The sequence below is a fragment of the Sorex fumeus genome, unplaced genomic scaffold (assembly GCF_029834395.1).
Source record: "Sorex fumeus unplaced genomic scaffold, SorFum_2.1 ptg000070l, whole genome shotgun sequence".
In the NCBI taxonomy this organism is placed as follows: Eukaryota; Metazoa; Chordata; class Mammalia; order Eulipotyphla; family Soricidae; genus Sorex; species Sorex fumeus.
In genome coordinates, this window is record NW_026606127.1 from 4698191 (window position 1) to 4714268 (window position 16078).

The following is a 16078-nucleotide window of genomic DNA, read 5'->3' on the forward strand; positions in this document are numbered from 1 at the left end:
AGTATAGTGATATACATCTAAATTTGTAAACAATATGATTAAGAAGAGGTAAACCATGACTGCCACTTCAAGGAAGAACGGGCCTTCAGCAAATATCCTTGGTTTCAGAAGGATGGCTCTGGCTTGGATGGGGTCAAACATGAGAGCTGTGAGCTAACTGCAGTTAACACATGCTCTGAGGCTATGTGGTGACACTGCTGAGAAATGTCGAGAGCCCTGACTAGGTAGGGTCATGAAGGAGAATGGAATGATGACAAGAAAACAGAGCAACAGGACCAGATCATAGATTCCTTTGTATAAAAGTTTTCATCTCTAATGTATTAATCTGTGAAAAAGAGAACCAACTTCTTATCATTCTTCCTGGCAATATATTATCCTTACATAGTGCTTCAGGCAAAAAAACTCTTCCCTTGTTAGTTATTATAGCCTGAATATCTGTGAGGTCTTTGAAATCTTTCTATGTATACAGTGCTGATGACTGAAACCAATCTCACTATTTAAGTATCTAAACTGCAATGTTCTCACCATTTAACTCTCTAAACTCTAATGGCTACAAATCTTCTAAGATCAGCTTTCATCTCTTCCATGATATCCAGGCTTCTCTTCCCAACTGTCAATTCTCCCTTTCTTTCTCCCTCTCTCTACCAACTATGGTCTCCCTGCCAAAATTTGCCAAGACAAGCCTTCTTGAAATATAGACATAAGTTGACTTCTCCTTTTTTTTAAATTTAGGCAATTTTGATTTTCAAAGTCATTTATATTGGAGATTTGTCATACAATATTCCAATTCTAAACACACAACCAATGTCTGCATCCCTCCACCAACAAATTAACCATTTCTCCCTGCATTCCCACTGATTTCCTTGACAAACACATTTTGAATTTTTACTATTGTACTTTGGATTCCATACTTACAGTAGTGTTGGCATTGGTGGTTAAGACATACACCTCAACTTTTTCATGCTGGCCTTCCTGGATCAATGCCCACCAACACCATGTAGGGGAAATATATGAGAACAAATCATTAAGCTCCAAATTTTTCAAATAATCTTTAAACAATTCTGATCGAAAAGAAAATAGTGAGAACTGGAGGAGACAACCCCTTGTCAGCCTGCAAAGTCTTTTCATTTTTCCACATTACAAAAGAAGAAATCAGTGAAGGAAGTCTGTCATCATGCAAGTTAGGTGACCCTGCTGAGGTGTGGTCAACAGGGTGTTTTGTGCTCTTCTCTCCTTCCACCAGAAGTCCCAACCCTATGATTTTTGTCTCTTCAGTCCGCATAAAATGAAAAAGTTTTACCACACAGCCATCCATGCAATGAGCCCAGCGAAGGTGATAAAAATAAATTTCAGCAAATTCATAGGTTAGTCATGGTGGTAGAATCTAAATATCATGTTTTTGTATTGAATCTGCAGGAGACACATATTACAAACCTTTTCATGATTCAGTTTCAATCTTAGGATATTTTAACACTTAACCTCCACTAGTATACAGTTCCATTGCTAATGTCCCCAGTTTCTCTCCCACCACAACCTCTCCCAACCCCAAACCCCACCTGACAGCCTGCTGTCTCTACACTATTGCAGGCACCTCTCTCTCTCTCTCTCTCTCTCTCTCTCTCTCTCTCACATCCTTTGGGCATTATGGATTGTAATACAGAGAGTGAGAGGTTCTCAAGTTTATTCATTAACCTACTTTCAGGACTCAGTTCTCATCCAGAGTAATCACTTCCAACTATCATTGTCACAGCGGTCCCTTCTTTATTCCAAATATTCGCCTTCAGCACTTGTGGCAAGCGTCAAACCATTGACCAATTCTCCTGGCCTGTGTTTCTGCTATCCTTGGGTATTAGTCTCACAATCTGGTTTTTTATATCCAAAAAATGGGGTAGTCCAATCAGTATACCCCTTTCCTTCTGACTGATTTAATTGAGCATGATATTCTTCCCTGTACATCCATTTATAAGCAAATTTCATGATTTCAGTTTCCTGCCAACTGCGTAGTATTCAATTGTGTAGGTATACCATAGTTTCTTCTGGCTATTGTGAATAGTATTGCACATGGTATTTCTGTTATAAATATCATGTTTAATGTAGCTTACATAGGAAAATACTTCCCACGTTCCAAACATACAGAATCCACTCACTAACAGAGCTTTTTTTTAATTTTTTCAAAAAATATAGTTTATTATGATGCTTTCTAAAAAACGGAAGCTATTAACAAAAACTCAGGGAAAGCATATTCTATAAATGCCAAAAATAATAACCTTAAGAAAGGACAACTGCTACGTGTTCTTCGTCCTCAAAAATCCATGTGTTTCTTGATATATTTTCAATATCTTTCGATAGCCTTAAAATTCTTCAACTTAATTTCTAAACAGTATTTAAAGTTATATTAATTTAATAGGTGTAATCAGCTTTATAGAATATTTATTTGATTCTTTCATACTTTACATAAACAACGTTTGAATTAACCATAGCACTGTAGCACTGTCCTCCCATTGTTCACTGATTTGCTCGAGCAGGCACCAGAAACGTCCCTATGGTGAGACTTTTTGTTACTGTTCTTGGCATGTCGAATACTTCACAGGTAGCTTGCCAGGCTTTGCCATGAGGGAGGGTTACTCTCAGTAGCTTGCCGGGCTCTCTGAGAGGAGGAGAGCAATCGAACCCAGGTTGGCCACGTGTAAGGCAAACATCTTACCCACTGTGCTATGGCTCCAGCCCATATATATATTTATACATATATATGTGTATTTACACACATACATATCTATATATTCCTCTTACACGGCTCTTAAGCTCCAACTCATATTTCTTCCTCCTCCAATTCTTTACTACTTCTCTCCCCATACTTGGGGCTCAACTAATTTTCTGAGTCCCCTCAGATGCATTTCTGAGGCCATGATAAAAGAATGCATAACACATACATGCAAGGAAGGCACAAAGCATATGTAGATAAATTTCATATGGACATATAATTGTGATGACAAGTTTACAAACTGTATTCGCTTCAAGTACAGAGTTCCTGATCTCTGGAACTGTATTCATACTCCATGCACTGTCAAATATCCAGCTACTGTCCACAACTAACTAACAACACTCCCCTACCAATTTCAGTCATTTACTTCCCCTCCTATAAGGACGATTTTGATGTCAGAGTGTAAAGGTTTGATTTTGCTTTTGTTTATTGGTCCATTTTATTTTTTTCTTTATATTCCAGAAACAAATCAAATATTTTTTTAAAAAAATAAAGGACAGGAGGTGATATCAGGCAACAAATTAAATAGTTGATGTGGTTGAGAATCAGCAAGAGTCTTCCACGTCAGTGTGAGGAATGGAACATCCAGTTGTCCTTCCCAGCATATTTCCAAAAGGCTGTCTTGGAGCAAGGTACATGGTGGGAAGAACCGCAGGACAGTAGTAGTGTCTTGAACATATAGGGGCCTATGTTCTTCTTTGAAAATGTAATGGTATTGACCTCCATTGCAAACCACAACACCCTAAAACAAAGAAAAAGCAAAAGTGAATGCCCTGAGTTGGGGCAAAGTGGGAGAGATGGGGTGTGGGAGGGTCACTGTGTTCCTTGGTGGTGGAGAATGGGCACTGGTGGAGAGATGGGTACTTGATTCTTGTAAAACTGAAACCCAAGTACAAAGGTATGTAAGTCTACAACTGTACCTCATGGTGTTTCACGAATAAAAATAAATAAACAAAAACTAAAAAATTAAAAGTGCTATCAGCTGGTATAAGAAAAAAAATGTAATGGTGTTGACTAGATTAAATCAAGCTCATTTTTAGCTATAGGATGCTATGATTCAGCTTTGATTCACTGATTGATACTTTGAAATGTCCCAGTTCATCCTCATTCAGAGAAGTCATTTATTTGTTCGAGTATTGATTTGTACAGGGAATTCCTCACAAAATTCTTTATATAATGTCTATTGAGGGACTCAAGGATAATGTTCTTATTACCATTTTCAAAGAATACAAAAATACTCTTTTAATAAGATTTTCTTGGAACTCTATCTAAAAGCTAAATGACAACAATTAAGTTTAACTCAACATTTTCTAAAGCGCATCACATTAGTACTTGAAAAGAAATTTTAAAAGACTTTGGGAGATGGGAGGAGGAAAAGTCATGGATTTATAAAGATTAGTACAAGTCTTTGGGTGTGTGGGGCATGGGAGTTTTTAGAAAAGTTGAGATCACACTCAGCTATGTGATCTAATTTCTATATATCTATTCTCTAAATTAGATGCCAGCGATATATTCACACAGGTGTATTCATATGACTATCATGTACACTAAGGACATCCAGGGAAATAATTCTTAGCACTGACATTCTTGGAAATTTAAGTAGTAATCAGGTTTTTATCGTTATGTTGCTATGATTTCATAGGCAGTGTTTGTTTCCTTAACCAACGTGGAATGTCTTTAAAAGACCAAATGTAGGAACATTCTTTCATTTTTAATTTAATATAGAAAATGCTGAATTTACAGGTTAAATTGACATGAATATTTTTTTCAATAGTCTATTTGGGACACTGTGCTTTACTTGTTTTATTAGGAACTAAATGTGGTACCCTATAATCTCTAATTCCATCCCTAGTCCTCCCTTCTCTACTTGTACCAATCAAGACAAACTTCATTTTAGACCTAGTTTTCAGTAAACTCAACTAAACATTAAAGTAAAAAATAAGTCTGATCAAATAATTCTGTTTTCCAGCAGTTGTTTAAGATGCTTACACAAATGAACAGAATATTGAGAAAGAAATGAACACTCCAAATTGTGTTTTAAGAAGGCAAAGAATACATGTAATTGACCATATAAAAGAAAGAAAATTAAAGTAATTTCCTTGGTAAGTTCTGGTATTCTTGGAACCATGTTGCCCATGGAGTAGTCAGCTTGCTAAGTCTTCCTTAACTTGGATTTTCCTTGTTCACATCCCTGATATTACTCTTCTCCTCCTCAGATCCCATTCCCAGTAAATCATGTTCCCACCAGATCTTGTTGTTTCAAGCTTTGTTTTCGCCAAATTTCAAGTCCTTCTTTTGCACTTATTGTCTCTTTTCCCATCATTTCAGACTATTCTCCCAGCATTTTTTCCTCAGTTAATACAACTTTCTTTCAAGGGAGTTGAAGCTTGTTAGTTTTGAGGGTTGACTGGGATCATTTTCCTCTAGCCATACATTAAAGGTAGCAAAACACTTTTCACGTTTTTCTGTTCCCAGCCAGTCAACTACCCTTTCCTGGGAAAATCTATTGACTGGTTAGTGTCAGGTCAGTCAGAAACAGCGTTCATTTCCCCCCATTTTCAACCAAGTAGTTACTGGTACCAAACAGAGTTTGTTAAAATTATGTTCCCGTTAACGTATATTTGCACTTCGGATCCATGTGAACACCTTCCACCTGGCTTTTTTTGAAGGTGGTTATCCAGTTTGCTTTTCTGGTGGCATTCTGTTTCTCACTATTCCTCTTCACAGCTAAGTGATGTGAAAGTAACATATTTAGTAAATAGTATGATTGAAAGCTCCAGAATGAATGCCAGCCCTTTCAGCTCTCTCGGTCTTATATGTAACTTGTTCTTTGGAACCTTATTTTCGTATTTTTGTTTTGAATCTTATTTACAAATAATATTTTAACTTATTTGAAAAACATCCACCAACCATCCCATGACGATCACCAGCTGTCCAGTTCTCTACCGGTCCCGGTTTCCTTTCCATTCATCCATCACCCCATTGAGTCTCCTAGGGCCATCTCTTTCCACCAAGACCTTCCCGGCTGAAGGAGAACCGGTACCTACTGCTTTGGAAGTGGTGACCTAGTGCGCATGTCTTAGTCTGGTACTTCCGGCAACGCAGCCCCAAAGCCATTTATAACGTTGGTTCTTGTGTGAGCTGCAGTTAACAGCGATGTTTAGAGCAGGCTACGGGAACCAGGGACCATGGAAGACCAAGGACCAGCCCCTCAAGCTAATATAATTTGAGCTCCCCCCACCAGACATTTCCTGATAACTGGCTTGGCTACCTTGGGGAGTTTACAAATCCAAAGACTTACAGAGGCAATGGACCGCATTGTGAAAACACGCTAGTGAAGTGTCACCGTAATAGCAACTCTGAATATTGCTGGGAATAAGTGAAATGTTGCAGCTAGGGGTGCTGAACAGAGGGCCCGAGGAAATGGTGACTTATCCTTGCATCTCCCAGGAGCTGATCTTCAGGCTTCATGCTTCAATTGTTCTCTTGGTTTTGTCCCTGTTAAGAGTCATCCTTGAATGACTCTGAGGGCGTTGATCTCTCAGCTGGTAGGTTTATTCCCCAGTGTATGAGTTCGGATCCCCCAGGCATCATTTATGGATAGACCACAAAAACCTTTCAGTGATGTGTCTCAAATTTGGTTATTTTCCAAAAGTGGCCATGAGGCGTAAACACAGCCTCCATGGAAGAATTTTTACTTTTCTTCTGGTCATCTTAGACTCATCTGCCTTCCTCAGCCTATTCCAAAATTATTCTTTTAACCAAAAACTGCAGACCATGCCATTTCTCCCAATTTCTTGTGGAGGAAACCAGGTATGGGGCATACTTGATTGTGCTCTGGTCTTATTCCTGACTCTGTGCTCAAGTTTCAGATCTGGTGGGTCTCTGGGGACCATAAAAGACTGCAAGAAATGAACTGAGTCTTTCTTGTTTGCAGAGCAAATGCCCTGTAGGCTATACTCGTCCTCTGACCCTACCACACTCTTCATCAGGCCCATGCAATTTCTCATCTGATGGGTTTTATAACCCTGGACCAGGTTTGTATTTCGTAGAGTCTTGTCTATTCACCCTTTTTCCTATCTCTAACTTCCCATTCTTTCCCATCCCATACTTCAACACCCAGCCACTCCCAAAAACAACCACAGTTGACAGCATCTCAAAATTCATAGCTTTTATTAACAACCAATTAACTATGATGCTTCTCTTTAATTTGAAAAAATATATTGGAATAAATAAAAGGTGTATGGCATGTCAGTGTTTGCCTAGGTTTTTGTTCCTGAGTTGGAGTTGGGTTCAGCGCCAGGTTACTTTGGGCTGGATATATTATGGGAACTTCCCCGAAGCTCAGGTGGTGGATTACTCTCAGGTCTTTGAATCCTGCTACTGGAAGATGTGGGCAATTCGGAAATTTGTGTCAGACCATATGTCTGACCTGAAGGTAGCGATGGCAGGGAAGTCTCCATCCCCAGGAAATTCATCACTAAAAAGGAACCAAGGAAGAAATCAGTGCCTTCAAAATGAGATATTCGGTCCACAAAACTAGTGGTGCAACAACTGTGCACCTACCAGCAATAGGCAATGGGTTATTACTGGGTATTCTTCGGATAATGGACAAGTCCTGTGCTCAAAGATTGGAGGTAAGTGTTGTAGTTCTTACTGTTTTTCATGTGTTGCTCTTGTTTTTTGGTTTTCTTTGTATTTGAAAGAATTTCTGTGTAAACTAACTTGAAAAATAAGAGACTTGGGAAGAGCAATATTACATTTGTTAAGGCAATGGCCCTGCGCACACCTGACCTCAATTTGATCCTTTGTATCACTTATGATCTCCTAAGCATCTTCAGCAGTGATCCCCAGCACAGATCCAGGAGTAATCCCTGAGCACTTCGGTCTATGACACAGATTCAATGTCCTCCAAACAAAAGGTTTTTTAAAAAATAATTAAAGATTTTCAAACTAATAAGTGCCATACAGAGTTTAGCTTTGTAATGTATTGTACTGTCAATTTTTTCACTTTCATGGAAAAATAAAAGGGCGTTAATATCATAGAATAAGAGTATGAATGAAGCACTACTTCATCATGATATTTGTGCTGAGGTAGAGATTCTAGGTTTCATGATTTGAGTCAGAATCTCTGACCACAAGTGTATTCAGAACCTTGCTGTTCATTTATGGAAGAGAAAGTTAACGTGGTACCATTACAATTAGAGTTCTGAAACTTCTTAAGAAAATAACAAAATACAAGTTTAAGACATGTATTTTACTTTTAGTGTGGTAATTCTGGAGGACTGTTGAAATAGAACAGTGAAAAATGTGGCATTCCCTGCCACAGAGGCTGAGTGGGATGGGGGTATGGGTGGTGGGAGAAATACTGGGAACCGTGGTGCTGGAGAATGGGCACTGGTGGAGGGATAAGTACTCCCTCATTGTAAAAATGAAATCGAATCACAACAATTTGTAAGTCTACAACTGTCCCTCATGACGTTTAACTAATAAAAATTAAAAAAATGAAATAATAAGGGAAAAATGCGCTATTTTTTTCTCTGCTCCTAACGTTTCATTATAAGAAACTTAGATGTCCATTATACTATCATAACTTCCAATCTCCATTAGGAGTGTGAAAATAACATGCTGTAAAATGAGTGAGGGGAATAAACATGAACTGGGTTTTTTTTTAATTTAAAATTCTCAGGGTATATGAATACTACCTGTCTACGAAAAGTTTTCCTCTTTTTTGACCCCAATTTTAGAATTTTCTTTCCCTTCTCTCCGTTTTACTCACCTTGATAACTCGATTCTGTGATGGGTTGAGCAGACAGAGAGAAGTCGATTCCAGACTAAGAGGCTGGTATTTGGTTATTTGGGGGCTGGACCTCCTTGAGAACCTTAACCATTTCTCGCGATGAGTTGCTGTATGCTTGGGGGGCAGAGCCATTTAGCCCTGTGTATGACATGGAGTCATAGGACTGCAGGCCAGAAAGGAGAGTTCCCAGAGTGCCTTGATGATAGTAATACACCTGGCTTCCTTCCTTGTAGGGAAGTGACAGGCTTTGACTCTGATGTTGAACCTGAGATGGTCTTCTCTCAACAAGACTGGCAGAAAGTGATGGGTACAGAAACCGTGTTGTTGGTAACTAGTGTTTTCTCATAGCGAGCTGCCATAGACATGGAAGAGACAGCGGTGTCTTGGTCAAGAATAGTCACAAAAAAGTCTCCCACGGAAGACATCACTTCAGCACTTCCTGCAATATCCCATTCCAAAACACTTTGGAAGGAAGCAGCTGAGGTAGATATATGACTCTGGTGAAACACTCCAGATAGCATTGTTGTGCGGAAATGTTGGTAAAGATAAGCACTACCCATCAGTGGTTGGAAAGAGGTGCCAGAGGCTGAGGGCAGGAGCCAAGCAGAACTACCAGCTGGAGCAGATACTCTGGAGTAGTTGCAGACAATTCCTGTTAGGGAAGCTGCATCATTCACCACAGGAAGGGAAAGCTGCAGAGCATGTGCAGTTCCCAATACAGATGGATTTTGAAAATTTTGTGTAAGGAACAAGAGGGTGATGAAAAAATCTGTGAGACTAATAATCTCCTTCAACGCTGAGAGGAACAATATACACTTAAAATTTAAGCCATCGAGATGCTTCTAGTACTAAAAGTCAATTGAGTTTCCAAAATTCCAACAATTTGGGGTGATTCAAAGCCTGGAACTTTTTGGCACTTAGTGCATTTGCTATCGTGCTCCCAAAGTGAACACAGAACTGTAGAAGAGCCAGGTGATGGTGTCTGTACCTGGATTTCTTGCTTACAGATAATTCTCCTTACCCTAGAAATGCCTGTAGCTTGCCTCCTATTGAGTCCTATACTATTTCCTAGAATGGAAGCTTTTTCAAACTAGGAAGTCTAAGAGAAAGGCAAACATTCAATTGACAAGAAGAAACCTGAGGCCCAGAGATGGCAAAGAGATTTCATATATTCCAATAATTTTTATTGGGCGGGGCTTGGGGTGGTGTAGAGTTTGGACCAACAACTGACAGTGATCTTGGGTTTTTCCTGGCTCTACACTCTGGAGTGACCCCTTAGAACATTCGGGAGAGTGTATGCCGTGACAGAGATTCAACTGGATTGGCTGTATACAAGGCAAGTGCCTTATCCCCTCCAGTACTATCTCTCTCTGTCCCTTAAGAATTTCCAGGTTACATAAACTAAAGCATGTGTTTTTTTGGCCAGGATCCTGCATGATCACTACAAGGCCAGAAACCAGAAGGAAGATACCTTACATTAATTTAGGCATTTGGGTTCTTTACAACTATTACCATTGTAATCATCAGGTTTCCATTTGACCTGTGCCATGAGTACCTGTTATTTATGGTTCACATACGACTTAATCTTGTGGAAGCATTGAAGTTTACCCTCATTTTTGATCCACTTCAAAAAGGACTACTGGAGTTTTTTCCAAGAAATGTTTTTGGAAGGAAAACTTTATTTAAACTCTGTGTCTTAAGTTGTTTATCTACAATGTAGTTACTAATAATTCTAAGAAAAATAATGCATACATGAATATTATTTTTCTATTTCATGTGATTTTCATAGGAGGAAGTGTAAAGAAAACATCATGAAAAATATGTATCACAGAACTGAAAAAGGAGAATATGAAATCTGGGCTCTGTAGCAAGCAGCATATTACAGTAAGTTATGGAGAGCAGACGCAAGAGTAGGCCTTGAATAACAGTGGATGTGAGCCCAAGCAAAACCAAATAAAAGAGTCCAATAAGTTTATTAATAAATTGTTCCACATATACAATATGAAGACAGTATTCTATTTTAGAAAAAACTGCTAGCAAAAAAATGGAATAGAAGGAGATTTTTGAGTGCACACTTTACCACTCCATTAAAGAGAAAGGATTTACCAGTAACTACATAACAAAAAGAAAATAGAAGTAAACGTGATTGTATTTCATAGACAAGAAATGTTTTAAATGAGTAAAATACAGAAAGAAATTTCGAAAGTACAAAAAATTATTCTCATCAGTACCTTTGAATATTAACCAGCAAACAGCACGTGTTAAACATAGCAGAGGATTTCTCTTGATCACACAAGAAACAGAAAAGACCATTTAAAAAGTGATCATAAAATATTGCAAACTTACTTTCAACCCCTACTTTAGAATTATATTTATCAACCTGGAAAACATTCTTCTCAATGTTTAATAAATGAGCACCGAAATCCAATAAAATATCTTTTATGTAGGAAAAATCATAATTCACAAATATGACAAAAATGTGTAATTAGACCTGTGAGACTTGATTTTTCTATTTCCTCTTCGGATTTAAAACAGAAGTTGACTATTATCAAAATACTCTGATGTTAGGAAGAAAAAATCACATGAAATAATATTTGTAAAGATTACAAGCAGCTTTAACCTGCAACCTACTGACCACAAAAATGAATCAAATCTCCTGATTCAAGTTAGTATATACCATTTTTTTATTTAACAGGCAGCGCATACATGTACTTAAAAACCAGAACGTAATAAAAACATTGAAGATTCTTTGTCTTCCACCGCCCTAGACCAGCACTATTAGCTATTTATGGGGAGCATCATTTCTGAAGCATGTTTATACTCAAATTGTCAAGTACCAAGTACTGTGTTCTAAGAGATAATAAGGAAAAAAGCCAGCTAGGATGGCTTTCTGATAAACTGCTTTTCCTACTGGTACCTTTCTTTTTTGATTTTAAATCTTTGGTTCTCTTCAACATTCTGTACAAACGTTTTCCCCTTCCTTGATAATCGACATCCCTATGCTTGCTTGCTTGCTTTTCTTTCTTTCTTTCTTTCTTTCTTTCTTTCTTTCTTTCTTTCTTTCTTTCTTTCCTATTTATTTCTCCCTCATATCGTCTAGGTTTCGATTGGTCAATGTTTGATGAAAGTGATCCCAAACTTTCTTAACGTTGAGTGCTTGACTCCCTACCCTCAGCACTCCACAACTTACTCATGCCCCATATATTTATATTACCTGGCTAAAATCAAATCTCAAAGATCAATGATTATTACTTTGTAATATCATTATATTCAAAATACTGAATTATAAATACAAGTGGAGAGACCATTACAGATAAAACATGCTAGTATATATTAACAGTTTTCCACAGCATCTATACTTTCGGTTTCTGTGAAAATACTGTCTCTGATTTACTTATTTTCAATGGAAATCATGAAAAATTCACTATTAAAAGGAAAAAGAAACACAGAGAATCAACACTCATATATATATATATATATATATATTTAAGTATGTGTGTGTATATGAGCTCCTAAGTATGTCTAAAATATAATGTAATCAATGAGGAAAAACACTTTGTATGTGAGAGAAAGTAAGCCAATGTCTAAAATCACACAGCAAATATCAAAGTCAAGCTCAAATGAGGCTTATAAAATTCTACTTGAATACTTACTTTCATTACTACGTGCTGTTTTTACTTGACTGCTAAGTTTATGGATGATAAATCTAATGAAAAGCTTTGAAAATTATTATTCCTTACCTGACATGGTCAGAGAAGAGGAAATACCGATGAAAGGTAGACAAGAAGAGGAGATGGTACGAGAGTACTTCTGAACACTGAAGCGGCTTAAGACCACAAGTGTTCAGTACAAATGAGTGCTCACACGTGATTGGTCATTGGTCACTCGTCACTTGCCAAGATGGTTCAAATTTGTTTACAAACTACTACATGGGACCCCCAAGATTCTACCAGTTGGTGGTTGGTTTGGTGGGAGAATGATGTCATAAAGTAGGCAGTTGAAAGGTAGAGCCTTTCAGGAAATCAGGAGGTCACAATCCCAAGAAGACCACCGGATTGGATAGAGAGCATGGTAGAATGAAGCAGTCTAGGGAGATGGAATCCTACAAGACAGTTATAACAGTTTCACCTTTGTCAGACTCTTGTGTTAGAAAAATATTCTCATTATACTCAAGAGCTTACATATTTCATTAACACATCAAAAAAATTACGAAATAATCGTTTATATTGCACTGTTAAAGAAACAACATTTGGTATTACTAGTATATTTTAGATAACGTTTACAGCACAGCAGGTAGGGCATTTGCCTTGCAGGAGGCTAACCCTGATTCCGATTCCTCTGCCCGGCACACTACCCAGTGTATCTCATCCACATAGCAAAAGCCTGGCAAGCTCCCCATGACCTATTCGATAGGCCAAAACCAGTGACAACAAGTCTCACAATTTGGTGTAAGATGTTACTGGTTCCCTCTCGAGCAAATGGATGAACCGCGGGAGGACAGTGCTACAGTGCTATGATTGAAAAAAATTGTGGTTTCTTTCAATATGACAACACTTACTAGGATAAGTTGTAGATGAATCGAGATGCGTTAAAATAAATAAAATGAGAAGAAATAGTAAATGCACAGGTATCTTATTTGTACAAAACTAACAGTTGTTCTCAGTGTAAAACTGTAGAAGATAAAGAAAAACATATGCTCATTGGTGCAAAATTTTACAATCTGAAAGAAAAGGACAAAAACCAAATTAAGTGATCAAAAAACAAGCAACACCAACAAATAGTGGCAATTAATATGATAGGCCAAGGATGAAAGGTTTTAAAAAATTAGTGCTGTGAAATAAATCAGTATTTTGCTATTAAATTTGAATAGAAAAAATAAGCATAAAACATGATCATATAATGTCTATTGAAAGAAGTTTAAATGACTAGTAAACACAAGAGCAGTTTTCTTTTTTTTGAATTTTTGTTTTGTTTTGTTTTGTTTTATTAGTGAAACACCATGAGGTATAGTTGAAGACTTACAAGTTGTTGCACTTGGGTTTGAGTTATACAGTGATCGAGTACCCATTCCACCACCAGTGACCAATCTCCACTCCCACCAGTCCAAGAATCCCTCCTACTCCCCATCCCCCATCTCACCTGCCTCTTTGGTAGGGCACTACCTTTTGTTCTATCTCTCCTTTTGGGTGCTATGGTCTGCAGAAGAGACATTGGGTGGCAATCCTGTTCGGTCCATAGACTACTTTCAGCAGGCGTCTCCCATCCTGGGCAGATCTTCCCAGCACCCTTTATTGGGTGCTCCCTTCTCTATCTGCGCTGCCTTTACCCCTAGACAGTACAGCTGACCTCTAAGCCATGGAGTGAACAACCTGGTATTTATCACAGCTGTTCTTGTGTGTTAGTTTCTTATTTTGTTCCTTTATGTTACCCAGAGGAATGCAATCTTTCTATGTCTGTGCCCCTCTTTCTGACTCATTTCCCATAGCATAATATTTTCCATGTAGTACCACACAAGAGCAATTTTCAAGCTCACTAGTAGACAAAGAGCACAAATTAAAAAGAGAAATTAAAATTTCCCCCCAAATTACAAATATTGAAAAATCAGGTGCTATCTTTCCCTAGAAAAGATGCTAGAAAATAGATCTTTTCAAGTTATTTTATTGAGAGTTAAATCTGTATAATATTTAGGCAATATATAGCTTAAAGCAGTTTAATGTTCATTAAGTCACTGTCACTGTCACTGTCCTCCCATTTTTCATCGAATTTCTGGAGCAGGTCCAGTTAGGTATCGAGTGTGAGACTTTGTTGTAAGTTAGCTTTTGTGTGTGTATATGGAAATTCAGGGATCAAACCCATAACCTCAGAAATGTGAGGTAAATATTTTACCATCGAGCTATTTTTCCAACCAGAGTTAATGATTTTGCTTTTGCTTCTATAGTGCGAAGAATAGAAACCAAAATTTCATACATGAAAGCCAAGTTCTTTTGTCCTGAGCTACATATCGGGTCATAAGTATGTTAGCTTTTAAGAATTGATATTAAGGAAACAATTTGAAAAGTAGACAAATAGATATAAATGTTCACATCAATGTCATCTTAGCTGGAAATCATTACAATTATAAAATCTCAATAAACATTTTATAGTAACAGAAATTGTTTATTTAAAAATCATACTTGTATACAGACTAATATAAATGCATAATTGAAAGACTCCAAAGAAATGTATGTCCATTTTAATTGTATGTTTATTGTGGTTCTATTTTCTTCTTAATATAGTTATCCAATTAGCAATACAAATTTGGACTTCTATATTATATTTTTCAATAATTACATTTCGAGAATTTTTGGACGTTGGTATGGATGTGAAATAATTAAAGATGATCAATATATCCTAGAAATATAAAAAAATCTAAGAAAAAGTATGCCATGCATGCATGTATAAAATATATGCAGATAAATGATTTGGTTGGACCCCAGACTTAATATAGGGGTTAAAGCACTTACCATGCACACAGTCAACCCAAATTAATGGTTGGCACCACCAGGAATAATCCGTGAGCACAGATTGTGAAGTCCCATTTACCACATACTATGGCCCAAATACCCCACAAAAATAGAAATATAAATTATCACTTAATAACATCAAATACAGATGTATTATGTAGTCTATTATAAAATCGATTAAAGTTTTGAAGTGTATCAAAATTTGCAGATGGACAGGCCACACATAGCACTACTTGCCGACAATGGAATTAAATACTATTAGAAAACCATGTTCTTGGTTAATAGCAGACTATCTATTAAATTTGGGGGTTTCAAACATTATAGATGAGTTAGCATCGTTAAGCTCTATGTTACTCAAGAATCAGTTATATGTTTTTCTTTTCTATTCTTCCCTTTATGTGGGGAGTGGAGTGCACCCAGATGTGCTCCGGGCTCCCTTCTGACTCTGTATCCAGAGATCACCCCTAGCAGGCTCAGGGTTCTGGGGATTGAATTTAGGTTAGCTACATACAAGGTAAACACCCTCTACATGCTGCACTAGCTCTTTGGCCTATATGTTTCTTTTAGAAAATTACATGTGAATAAAACATTTTTAATAATTAAAAATCACTTCTAATAGAACATTTAATTAAAAAGTTTAATGCAGGCAAATACTGTTTTAATCCTTAAAGTAAATTTAAAAATCAGGATAATACTCGGTAAAGCATAGAAACATAGCAAAAATAGATGATATATATATTTTTTGAAAGTTGGTAACTGTAACACATTTTCCTTTTCCATTTCAAGGATAAGATGAATCCATAGCGTAGATTTGTTCACAAAAAATTCTATATTCTCTCCTGGATGCGTATTTAAAAATACTTGCCAAAGTGCCTATTTCTTAACATTTTGAGTACTATAGGCCTCTTTGCTATTGTTAGATCTTTCTCTTGTTTTATTTTTACTTTATGTTCCAATTTTTTTATTTTTAATTTTCAAATTTTTATTAGTGAGACACCATGAGGTACGGTTGTA